The sequence below is a fragment of the Coptis chinensis genome, chromosome 1, assembly GCF_015680905.1.
Source record: "Coptis chinensis isolate HL-2020 chromosome 1, ASM1568090v1, whole genome shotgun sequence".
Taxonomy (NCBI): Eukaryota; Viridiplantae; Streptophyta; class Magnoliopsida; order Ranunculales; family Ranunculaceae; genus Coptis; species Coptis chinensis.
This window is the reverse complement of record NC_141456.1, coordinates 42,703,377-42,716,532: the sequence shown is the minus strand read 5'-3', so window position 1 is coordinate 42,716,532 and position 13,156 is coordinate 42,703,377.

The following is a 13,156-nucleotide window of genomic DNA, read 5'->3' as shown; positions in this document are numbered from 1 at the left end:
AACATGTACATCCACATGTCTCCTCTCATGTAATGAACAACTCCGTACGTAATTACCCTAAGCGGGATATCGCATACCAAGTAACCCCCACACGACCGTCATTACGTGGGTATTGCCACTATTCGGCATAAAATATCACGCATCAAGTTTTAATTTTGCGAACGGAATAATCAAGCCACTATTCGGCTATGCCAAAAGGGCCATTCAGATTCACTGAAACGCCAGAAGGGCCAATCCAATCACATACGCCCTTCACATGAGCCAATCATATGAGTTGTCGTAGCTAGGTTCCAAGATTTTCGTTACATAATTTATTCAGGTATCATACATATATATCTCATAACAACTTTCATTCTTTCATGTGCCAAATAAATTATTGCACTAAGTCACAATCCCGTGGGAAATATCAACAAATATTATACTACCTCATAGTAGCATCTCACAGATATAATAATGAAGCGTTTATATAAATTTATCAAAGATATTGTATTTAATAGATATCCTAACATATAATATCATTTAACAGACAACAATTACAACATACTACAAAATTTCACAATTGCTCCAAACATATCGCATAACCTTTTTAGCGTTTTAGGAATATCATGTCTCTTAAGATTTCACTATCGTCACGTGTCAATAACTACACAATGTTAACGTTAAATCTTTCTTAGATAATGGCAAACCAAATTATACAGGCTTCCACAACATTCTATCATTGGACTTGTCCATACAATTTACAACATAAAAAGTAACGCAATTAAATAGTCAATAGTCCACAATCAAGGCCCAAAACCAAAGCCCAAAAGTCTAAACATTTAAAGACCCAAATTGGACCCATTTTAAGTCATATGGACATAACCCAAACAGAATAAAAACTGGCCCAAAGAAAGCTAATGGATTTCGGCCCAAGCCAACTAAAAATAAATGAAATTGAAACTGGTTCAAAATTTTAATTGGTTCGGTCCAAAGAAATAAAAGAAATTGGCCCCAAAGACTAAACTGAAAATGGCCCATAGAACTTAAACTGAACTGGCCCAAAACAAACCAACTTAGTTGTTCGGGCCGAAGCCCAAGCAAAACATAAAATCAATTTCGGCCCAACCAACAAAAAAAATCAATTTCGGCCCAAAGAAACAATCAAACTTAGCTACGGCCCATGACTAAGCCCAAGCCCAACAGAGTCATCTTCCTCACCTCGCCAGCTACTCTCCTCCACCACCAGCCACCACCGACCCTCCACTATTCACTTCCTCATTCCCACGGTTGGACTCCTGCGAAAACCCTTAACACTTTAACAAAAGCAAAAACCTCAATTCATTACTTCAAAAATCCTTCATCAAAATTGGATCGATGTCTCGACCTCTATTAACGCCTATTCCCAAGCTTCAACCTCACACTCTCCAACACCCAATCAAACATCAACAACCAATCACAACAAAAAGAGTTCAAACCAAACAATCAGGACGTTTTCTCTATTTAGGCTTGGCGACGCCATTAATGCCTGATTCAAAGCTTCGACAGCCACACCCAATTCCAATCCCGACAGCACCCAACAACCAATTCTAAACCCGACATCCCCCATAAACCAACAATCCACAATCAATCAAAAACCACAACCACCAAAGTTTAAATTATATAATAAAATAATTATACTGGGCGATTTCAGGGGCTTTAGCCGCCATTGACAACCCATAAGCTTCAACAAATAAAATTCCAGAGTTTTACAGTCGGCCAAACAATATGCTAACCCTTAAAACAATTCGACAGGATGAAAATATCAGTAGTAAGCAGAACAAAATATAAACTGAGCGGAATCAAAACCTTGACAGTAAAGCTTTTTATTCCCGTAGGTTCGGTGAAAATAGATTTAAAACTATAACTACTCACCTTCGTATTCCTGCAGAAAATATATAAAATAGAACGCCACAAATCCGATCCACAGCTAGATAAAAGATGCACAATCCGGGCTCCATTCTTCTTTGTTTTAACTTTTCTAGTTCTAAGCAAAAATTAGTTTTCTTAAAAATCCTCCATTTTTTATAAACCATCCCATTCTAAAGAATTCTACCATATTTTACTTTAAGAAACTTTCCATATTTTCTCCCATAAATTACAAAATTATTCTCTCCATGTTTCCTTATTAGAAAAATCTCTACACTTTATTTTAAAACTTAAAAACTTTCCTATTAAATCATTTTCAAACCAAACAAACTATTTTCTATTTTTTTTTCAAAAAGTCAAACATATATATTCACTCCACTTAACTTAAGACTTAGTCAATATTATATTATTATTATTATTTTGCAAAATAATTAATTTTAGACATTTAATAAAATGAGGGTGTTACAGGCTGTAACTGACGCTGGAGACGATCTGGGTTTGGGTCGTTGGTACGCTTTGATGGATTGGTATGAGATGATGGAGTACGATCTGGTGTGTGGACACGTGTACTGTAGTGTAGAATAGAGGGTACTTACACTGCCCCCTTTATTTGATCCGTTCTTTGGACAGCTGTGATGTAAAAAAGAAGGGTAAAATAAAGTTTTCTTTTTAAAACATGTGTCGGACAGCTAGTAGGTTTAATTGGTTTTTGAAAAATGTGTGGGAACTGTTGGGCTGGATTCATGGGCCCAAAATCACAGCGATTTGTGGGCAAGTAATGATTGTGTTATGTGGGAACACGAAACATTTTGTATTCTCTCGAGGTTTTGGCAGCTGAGGGGTTTTGACGTGTTAAGGTGTTCCATTTCCTCATTTCATCATTCTAGGAAAGAGTAGAGTGAAAGAAAGAAAGAAAGAAAAAAAAAAAAAACTTTTCCAATCTTTGGTATCAGGTGCGTCTTTTGATCTTACAAAATTTGATCTTTTGTTTATTTTTTTTGAACTCGTAATGTCTGCTACCAGTGATAGTTTGAGTAGGGAAGTTGAAGTTAATCAGTGTAGAGAGAGAACTTTAAGTGGAGATGATGTTGAAGTTAAGGTTCGTAGTGGAGATGGGGCTTCATCGTTTTCTTCAGTGGAAACGAGCTGAGGGCTGATGAAGTGGGGCCTAGGTCACTTTATGTTGATCTGAAGGAAGAGTTCGGTTGGGTGAATGCTGACCTGGCCATATACGACCTTGGTGGAGAGGGGAGGTTGTATAACGATGACAATGTCCCTCCGGATGGATGATAAGAGCCTAAAACTGTAGTTTTAACCACTTTAATAATATCGCTTTTAACCAATTATGTGATTAATAACTAAGAGTTAATATTGTTATCGTGTTCTTATGCATTTCAGGCATTGGAGTCGAATATGTGCAGAAATGCGCCCCTTTTGCGAAATAAAGGAGCAAGGGTTGGTTGCTAGGAAGTTCTATGATAAAATGCCAAGATTCAAGGAGAAAAAGCCTTTTTAAATCCGGTTTGGTCACACGCCTGAAAAGTCAAAGTCAAACGGGCGTAAAAAAAGACACAAAAAAATCAATGAGAACTTCCAAAGGTCGTATCTTTGGACTCAGACCTCGGAATTGGGCCTACCTTATGTAAAAACGACCGGCTTGGAAAGAGCTTTCCAATAGTCCCAGCTTTGATCCAATCAAAGGAGCAGAAGTGGACGATAAGGCTATTAAAGTCAAATCCAGCTAAAAAGCCCTTTGTAGACTGAAGTACTGAGGTTTTGGGCTCGATTTTCTGGCCCAAAATAGGCTCCTCAGCCCATGCACAATTTTGTGGATCTGGTCTCCTCCATTTAACAAACAAAGACTTAGCTCTTAAGAGTACCTAGATCTAGATCAGAAAATAGTTTTTAAACTTAGTTTTTTTTTACTTAGTTAATTAGATTTTTTTCTAGTTAGTTTGAATTAGTGAATGATCCAAATACTTAGTTTTAATTTATTAAATTAGTTTATATAGATTAATCTAATTAGTTGTCAATTCTATTAGTTGTTAGAACAAGTTTTGAATCTTAGAATAAAATACTTAGTTTATATTTCAATCTTTAATTTCAAATTCAATCTTGCATTCATAGATTTAGTTATTTTAAATTGATAATTAGTATTCATAATTTTAGTTCTAGATTAGTTTGAATTTCAGTTGTACTCCATTTTGAATCTTAGACTATTGTTAAATTAGATTAAGAAAGTTAATCAGTTATTCAATAATGACTTATTTTGATTGTTCTTGTTTTAGAAATGATAGTATAATGATTCAAGGCTAAAACCTCCATTAGAGGGGTTTGAAGAAGCCTTGATGAAACTTGATTGCTATTAGCGTAGAAATTGGTTGTAAAAATCTATTCTATTCTAGAAAGTAATTAGTTCACCATGAGAATGGGTTTGATTGCTTCACATGCTAGTTGTTAGTTGGTAGAGATTATCATGAACAATTAGGGATTATAAACACCCAATTGTTATGCGGAAGCATTTTAATTCGGATTACGACATTTCTTCGTTAGTTTATTAAGTCGAATCAAGGTGGAATCAAATTCCCTTAATTCATTATCATATCCATATTTTGAATTATCGCATCTTGATTAATATAATTTCCATCGTTACTCTCATCGACCTTGATAGAACTGATAATCTTAGTTAACGTGAATTCTAAAGAATTAGGAGTGGAACGAATTATTTACTCCACTTATTACAATAGCAGCAAGAGTGTAGAAAACTTTGATAATATTAAGTGAAAATGAGCTTTAGTTTTACTTGCGTATAGTTTCATAGCTTATGTGTAGGTAAAACTATCATTTTACATTTTATCAAATGGCACCGATGCCATCTTAGTTATGTTTAGAATTGTTTACATTAGTATTGTTAGTCTTCCCAAAGTCCCATTAAACCCACCCACCCTTGTTGGGTTCTAACCGTGATTGTCTGGTTCAGAAACTAAAAAATTTCCTAGGAAAAGCCTGAGCGCACCCCACGCCCATCCAAGGTTAAGTTTGAGCGCGTCCTGCGCTGAAGCGCCTGGAACTCTAGTTGAACCTGAGCGTGACCCGCGCCTTATCAAGGCAAATTTCGAGTGCCCCCTACTGAAGCGCCTGGAACTCAAGTTGGACTTGAGCACGACCTGCGCCCTATCTAGGCTATTTCTGAGCGCGACCCGCACCCTCTTTTGGAGCAGCCCGATTTTCACAGGTCAGTTCAAACTTCCATTTCTTCAAGTTATTCAGTGTTTCTAACTTGTTAAATACATTGAGCTCACGTAAACAAGACCATATTCATAAGCGAAGCAAGGAGGCATTCAGGTACTTCTTTCTTCCACTCCTCGTCATCTCCTGTTAGAGGATTTATACTAGCATATCAGGGTTGTTTTGACTGTTGTCGTATTTATTTAATAATTGGACTTAGCCTTGCAGGAGATTAAGGTCAGGTAGAGAAAAAACGACTTATGTAATCTATCGTGAACGTCAACACACACACCTATCTAATATACCACACACCACACCTGAAATAATGGCTGAAGAAAGAGAGTATCATCTCTCTGACTTTTACAAAGCCTTGAACGATAGCCCAAAATCTTGCATCGTTCTTGCAGACCCAGTGGGGGATTTCCGAATCTCCCCAAATATATTTAATTTGTTACCCGTTTTTCATGGGTTAGACCATGAAAAACCTTATCAACATATGCGTAGGATTGAACAAGTCCTTACCACATTCCATCATCCTACGGTTGGTGCAGAACAAATTAAACTGAGGGTGTTTCCTTTCACCCTAGCCGACAAGACGACATCTTGGTTAACTACCCAAACGCCTAATTCTGTGGATTCATGGGCCAAACTTGTTCAACTATTTATGGAACATTTTTACCCACCATTAAAGACAGATGAAATATTTTCCAAGATTCATTTTTTTCGACAGAATCCTCATGAATCCTTTTCAGAGGCTTGGAATCGTTTCACTGACCTTCTTATAGAGTGTCCACATCATAACCTTGCGAAAGACACGTTAGTTCGTGCCTTTTTCAAGGGACTTTTACACAACCATAAAGAGGTCCTAGATATAATAAATGGGGGTAGTTTCCTTAGTAAAGGAGCCTCCGAGGCTTATAAGTTTTTAGAAGATCAAACAAAGCATAATAATAACTGGGGGGGGGGGGGGTAGTGACGATATCCCTCGCTCCGCTAGTTCTTCTTCAACAGTTAAGGCTATCAGTATGTTTGAGATTAAACCCGATCCTGAGCTTAAAACTTTAATCGAATCTCTCACTAGAAAGGTAGACGCTATTTCTGTTCAACAAAAGCCTATCCCCGTCATGAATATCAACTCTATTCCATGTAATTTATGTTTGAGTAATGCGCATCCCGACTCCTATTGTCCTCTAGTCTATGAACAACAATCCGCACAGCTGGACAATGTTTGTTCCATTAATAGCGAACCTAACGCAACTTGGCGACAAAACCCCAACTATGGTTGGCGAAATAATCAACAAGTTATACCTCCAGGGTTTAATAATCAAAATGTTAGGCCAGCAAACAATTACAACCAAGCTCCACCACGACAAGGACAAGGACAAGGGAATTATAATAATTATAACAATAATAATTATAATACTAATAGAGGTATCGTTCCGGTTAATCATAAGATTCATAACTATCACAACCCACCTATTAATAATCAACGTGACATAATTCCTGTCACACAACCTGTAACAAACACTCCTCCACAACCCGATCGTTTCGACGCCTTTATGCAAACCCAACAACAGATTTTACAGTCCATCCAACTTTCCTTATAGCAGTTAGCCCAAGAGAAAGTACAACCCAAAGGTGTGTTTCCAGGACAAGCGATACCTAATTCTAAAACAACAAACATAGCCTTTGAGGTAAACGATAATACTAGTAATGAAAATGGAAACGTAGGTGAGCTAAATGCCATCACCACTCTCCGTTCTAGCAGAGTGGTTGATAACGCCGTAACTATGCCTATAATTACCCCACCAGTAGTCCTTACACCAGATATTAAACTAGATACCGAAATAGAAACTAAAGATCTTATCCCTGTAGAGGTACTAGTTAAACCACAACCTAAGAAACAGAAAGACAAGGTTAGATATCCTGTTGATCCATACGCTAAATATAGAGAGAAACCACCTTTTCCCCAGAGATTAGCAATGTTAAACAAGGATACGAATTTCGATGAGATTAGGGAAGTTTTCAAAAATTTACCCTTTCTTGAAGCAATTAAAAAGTTACCTCACCATGCTAAGTTTCTTAAAGAGTTGTGCACTACTAGGCGTCAGACAAATATTTCTAAGGACACCTTTTTAACTGAACAGTTTCCAACTTTAACCGAACATAATGGAATTGTTAAGTACAAGGACCCTAGTCGTCCTACTGTATAATGCACCTTAGGAGATTCCCACACGACGACCGCGCTATTAGACTTGGGGGCGAGTGTTAACTTACTCCCGTATTATTTATATAAACAAATAGGTCTATAGAAGATGCAACCTACTAAAATGACGTTGCATTTAGTTGATCGGTCTATTAAGTATCCTAAGAGTGTGGTTGAAAATGTGCTTATTAAGGTTCAGGATTTCTACTATCCTGCTGATTTTGTTATCCTCTATACAGAAGTCGCTAACGACTCTGTTCCGATCATTTTAGGGCATCCTTTCTTGGCTACTGCCAACGCGCTCATAAACTGCCGCGATGGTTCGATGTCCATGTCTTTTGATCATCTTTCTGTTGAGGTAAATATTTTTAAAATGACAAAATAGTTCCCAGATACGACTTCGGATGGAGAGGTTAACATGATCGAGAGGTTAGCTCAAGATTATTTCAAACCCACGTTTCCTGATAATCAGATGCACAAATTCCTTTCCTTTGGAAGTTCCAACTTCGACGAGAACTCCCTAGAAGTCGAGGAAGATTTCCTTCGACTTTTTTGCAACTCTTCCTTGCCACCTCGCGAGTCCCTCCCTGTCAACATCCATTCATCCCTTGATGCTATGACGGAAGATGAATTTTTCACCCTCTATCCCAGTGATTCTTTTGACCCACCTATTAAGAAATGTCTTGCATATCTCAAGGCTTCTGATGATCTAGACCTAAGAGCTCTAGCCGAGCCCCATTCATCCACCTCACATCATCCTGTCACTCATTCATCTTCCATCACCAATTTTCCTCACCTTCCATCTTTTCAAAGGAATCTTGAGTTTGCACTTGACCCTCTTGTTTCTTCTGTGCTTAATGATTTTCTAAATCCTCCTAATATGGAAATAATTCCCAAGGGAAAGGCACTTGACACCTTCATTTTCAAAATTGAGACAGTTCCTACTTACACCATGAATGAGTTTTGTACTAAACCCACATTCTCAGTTTTTCCATTCTTTCCTTCTAAAATTTATCCGTATCCAACATATCTTCCACAAACATCCATTTTCTCAAGATCATTCACTTGGACACCCTTTCATTCTAAGATGAAGAAGAAGGTGCATGCTCGGTTACGTTCTAGGTCTATCAGACTTTGCTTTCATGTCACTAAGTTGCGTCATAGAAAATCTTGGTGCTTGATTCTGTTTGGGGGTGCATTCCATGTTATTTATTTATGGAAAAATCCACAACTATTTTGGTTGTTGATATATGGTAAACTGCATGTTCATTATATGTTCATTATATACATATGTTAGAGATAAAGTCTTGGGAATCTGACTTTAAAAGACCCCATTTAAAACAAATTTTCTAAACTCCGTTCTATAAAATTTGTTTGGGGGGTGTGGTGTTGGTCTTTCCATCCTAAACTCTGTTCCATAAATTTGTTGTTTTTATGTTGTTTTTATTGTTTTTTTAGTAGATTGGATGTTAAGTTGTTAAATTCAGTAGTTAAATTTGAATTCTGTAGTTAATTGTTATTTGAATTTCTATTTAAATTTAAATTGGGTTTTGTCTAAGCATGCGATGATTTTTGCGTAAATCCCACCTTCCCGAACTGTTTAGGGGTGGTATTCTTATTGTTAGCATTGCTTTTATCTGATCCACCATTTTAGAAGTAATTTTGCAATGAGTTGGTCGAGAATGTTGCTATTATTGGTGTGGCTATGATTAGATATTGTGGTAGGATGAAATTTCAATGAGTTAGGAAGTTGCTATTCTAAATTCAATCTAAAAGATATTAGGTTTGTTTTGGAATAAGGAATATGGGTTGTTTTCGTTTTAGGTTTTGGAAATATTTTGTTTTCGGCAATTGCCTTAAAATTTTTTAGCAACTTGTCGATTCGTTTTAGAAACTAAAACCCTATATATACTTGATTCATTCTATACACAAAACCCACACATCTTACTTTCATCTCTCATCCTGAACCTCTACATTTTTCCTTTTATTTTTCACTTCATCATGCTCTTCACACACACGGGGCCCAAGACGCCACTACCTACCAAGACCATTTCGAAGCACCTAGCGGCGCAGAACTCGATTTAGAAAGGAGCGCGACCCGTTCCCTTCAAAGGCCATTTCGGAGCGCACTCCACGCCCTAACCTTCACAAACACTATAATTTTCTGATTTTTTAAGAGTTTTCTAGTGTCGTTTGCAGCTCTTCTAGAGAGTAGTTATTGTGATGACATCTCCTATAGTCATACCTGAGCAATCTTTCGAAGACTTGTTGGGAAGCAACACCTATGGTGCTTGGTTTCACGAGGTGATCATACACGTAGGCTGGGAACTGCTAATAGTAAGACCTGATAAACATTATTCTCCGGCACTTACATCTTATTTTTATGATAATTGTAAGTTCTTTGATAGACCAGATGGAGAACAAGTGTTCTCCATCACCATTGAGGATGAACCAATGGAAATTATTAGGTTCTTGCTAGCCTTTGTTCTTGGACTTGCTATGCCCGCTGAAATACAAGACCCATGGGGCTATTAGGTAGATAATATGTATATCTAAACCTATGAGTTTTTTCATGAGGCTTATGGGGCAAGAATTTTCCATATTGAGGACCAAGGGGAATATAACGTCGCCCTTGGTAGCCTGTCCATGAACGTGGGCACTGTTATGTTTTGGATCATGTTAAACATATGAGGGGAATGATGTTTTTCTTTTGTGAATGACGCCACTTGTAGCATCTTCCTTGCTTTAGCCATGGGACGTATGCTCTATGACCTTCCCCCCGAACCTTAGTTTCTAGTTTAGCGCGATCCCATAGTATGACGGCATAAGTACCTTCTTATGCCTATTTTAGTTTGTCGTATTATGCTATGTTTCTTCCCTGTTTTTTATACCCGTTTCACAGATTGGGTTAGGGTCGACATTGTAAGACCCACCAATTGTATTATTCAATCTTTCCGTACAATGACTTGGCAAGGGTGGAGGATGCAACCTCATCAGGTTGCACCTTACACCCCATCTGACCAAGTGGCGCTTAACAGGTTAGCGATTGTAGATGATAAATGGCGTAAAGCCTGGCAAATCATCATGGTGTGGCTGGATGCGAAGGAACCTCATTTCTTTATAGAAGAGGAGGAGGATGACGCTTAAATGATGGAGATAAGGTAAGTTTTTATTTTAGTTAGTGTCTGCTTATGTCCTAAGCAATTTGATTCTTGTTAACCCTATAACGGGTGGAACTCATAAAGAGTTGCGTCTGTTTTTATTTTTCTATATTAGTATGTTTTAACTTTGTTTTGCAGATGCTCTAAATTTTCACACGTTTCAATGGTAACTCCTATCATCCTTAATTCTTTACTTTGAGGACAAAGCATATTTTTGTTTTGGGGTGGCATAGAAACAAGCATAAATTAAGGCACCTGTTAGGATATAGATATGTACAATATGCATTTGTTTTATAGTAAAAAGTTCAAAAATTCAAAAATAAATAAAAAATAAAAAATAAAAAGTTATGTTATACACTTAGGAATATTGGTATTGTTTTCTTTCTCTATGCTCTTAATAATCTAGAAGTTTCACATTAGCTTTTGCATTAGAATAGTTTTTAGAAACTTAGGTTAATATGTAGGTGATAATCTTTGCATCTTTCTATAAATATATTACATGAGTATCTATGATTGTTTGGCAGTAAGTTTCTGAAATCTAAGCTAGAGTACTTATTCTACAAATCCTGTGAGAATATAGCCTAAAGCCTTATATAAGTGAAATATTTGAGAAATGACACAAGGGAGAAGTAAATTCCGGATAGAGAAATCACATGTCCACTTGTTTGATCACTATACCATATCCTAAGTGAGAATTTAGGCCCTCTTTGGATCGATATAGCAAAAAATTCAAACCTATGAATTATTTTCCGCTAGTCGCTCCTCTGAGCCTTTCTTTAGTCTTTCATAAACCGCAATTCCTTTACCCTTTTACAAAAACAAAACAAAATAAAAAATCAACCTACCCATTTTAGAACGAGTCTAAGAATAGGATGAGTGAAGAAAAGAAAAGGGAAAGACCTGTGTAAACAAAAATTAGTTAGTTGCTTCCGAAAAGAAAAAGAAAAGAAAAGAAAAATAGAAATATAAACAAAATAAAAACCCAAAAATAGAATAAAAGGAGTCAAAAAGCCAAAATAAAAAGGTTAAGGATGGAAACAAAAGTGTAGAAGCAAAAGAACAAGGTTTTCTCTAGTTACAGAATATGAAGATTTATTATCTCAGAATGGTTCTTTTTGAATATCCATTTTCTTCATTCTTAAACCATCACCTAATCTCCGCAATACCTAATAAAGACCTCTAGCTCAATTAGGAATATGTTAGTGTGATAGTAAGTGGCAGATGTGTTTGATCGACTTCGGCTTTTTTGTGCGTCATTAAGATTGTAAGGTAAAGTGTGCCCACTGCAAACTGGAGTAGCGAAACTTGAGTGGAAAAATCAGAGTGTTTTTGTCTTGACATTTATGTGAGGACCTACTTAAGGACGCTGTTCCAAAGTTTCAGAAACGGACCTATTAGTGCATTTAATAGTATTACTCATTGTATATATGTTTATTTGTAGATGATTGATTATTATGCATATATTAGCTTAGGTTTCGACTTGATTATTCTGAATTCATTGCTAGTGAGATGTATAGATAATTGAGACATAAATAAGGAAACACTAGTTTTATTTCTTAGTCGTTGTAGTATAGATGAAGTTTGTGAGTATCTTCACTAGAAAACCCTCACGAGGCTATAACTCGTCCACTAGGGAATTCCTAGTAGTTTAAGGGCTTGTTGCATATGGTCAATGCAATCGCACTCGGCGAAATGAGATTAGTTAGAACTCCATTTTTGGTCACTTATTCTAGTTTCTCATATTTGCTTGAGGACAAGCAAAATGCTGTTTGGGGGTGGTTTGATAAGGGCCCAAAACTGTAGTTTTAACCTTTTAACAATATCGCTTTTGAACAATTATGTGATTAATAAGTAAGAGTCAGTACTGTTATCATGTTCTTATACATTTCAGGCATTGGAGTCGAATATATGCAAAAATGCGCCCCTTTTGAGAGATAAAGGAGCAAGGTTTGGTTTCTAAGAAGTTCTATGGTAAAAGACCAAGATTCAAATAGAAAAAGCCTTTTTAAAGCCCGGTCAAAGCTAAAAAGTCAAAGTCAACGTGGGCAGAAACAACACACAAAAGTTAGCAGAACTTCCGGAGGCCGCATCTTTGGACTCAGACCTCGGAATTGGGCCTACCTTATGTCAAAACGACCAACTTGGAAAGATATTTCCAATGGTCCCAGCCTTGACCCAATCAGAGGAGCAAAAGTGGACGAAAAGACTATTGAAGTCAAATCCAGCTAAAAAGCTCTTTATGGATTGAAGTACTGAGGTTTTGGGCTCGATTTTTCGGCCCAAAATAGGCTCCTCAGCCCATACACGATTTTGTGGATCTGGTCTCCATTTAAGAAACAAAGACTTAGCTATTAAGAGTACCTAGATTTAGATTAGAAAATAGTTTTTAAACTTAGTTTTTTTTTACTTAGTCAATTAGATTTTTTTCTAGTTAGTTTGAATTAGTGAATGACCAAAATACTTAGTTTTAATTTATTAAATTAGTTTATATAGATTAATCTAATTAGTTGTTAGAACAAGTTTTGAATCTTAGAATAAAATACTTAGTTTATATTTCAATCTTTAATTTCGAATTTAATCTTGCATTCATAGATTTAGTTGTTTTAAATTAATAATTAGTATTCATAATTTTAGTTTTAGATTAGTTTAAATATCAGTTGTAATCCATTTTGAATCT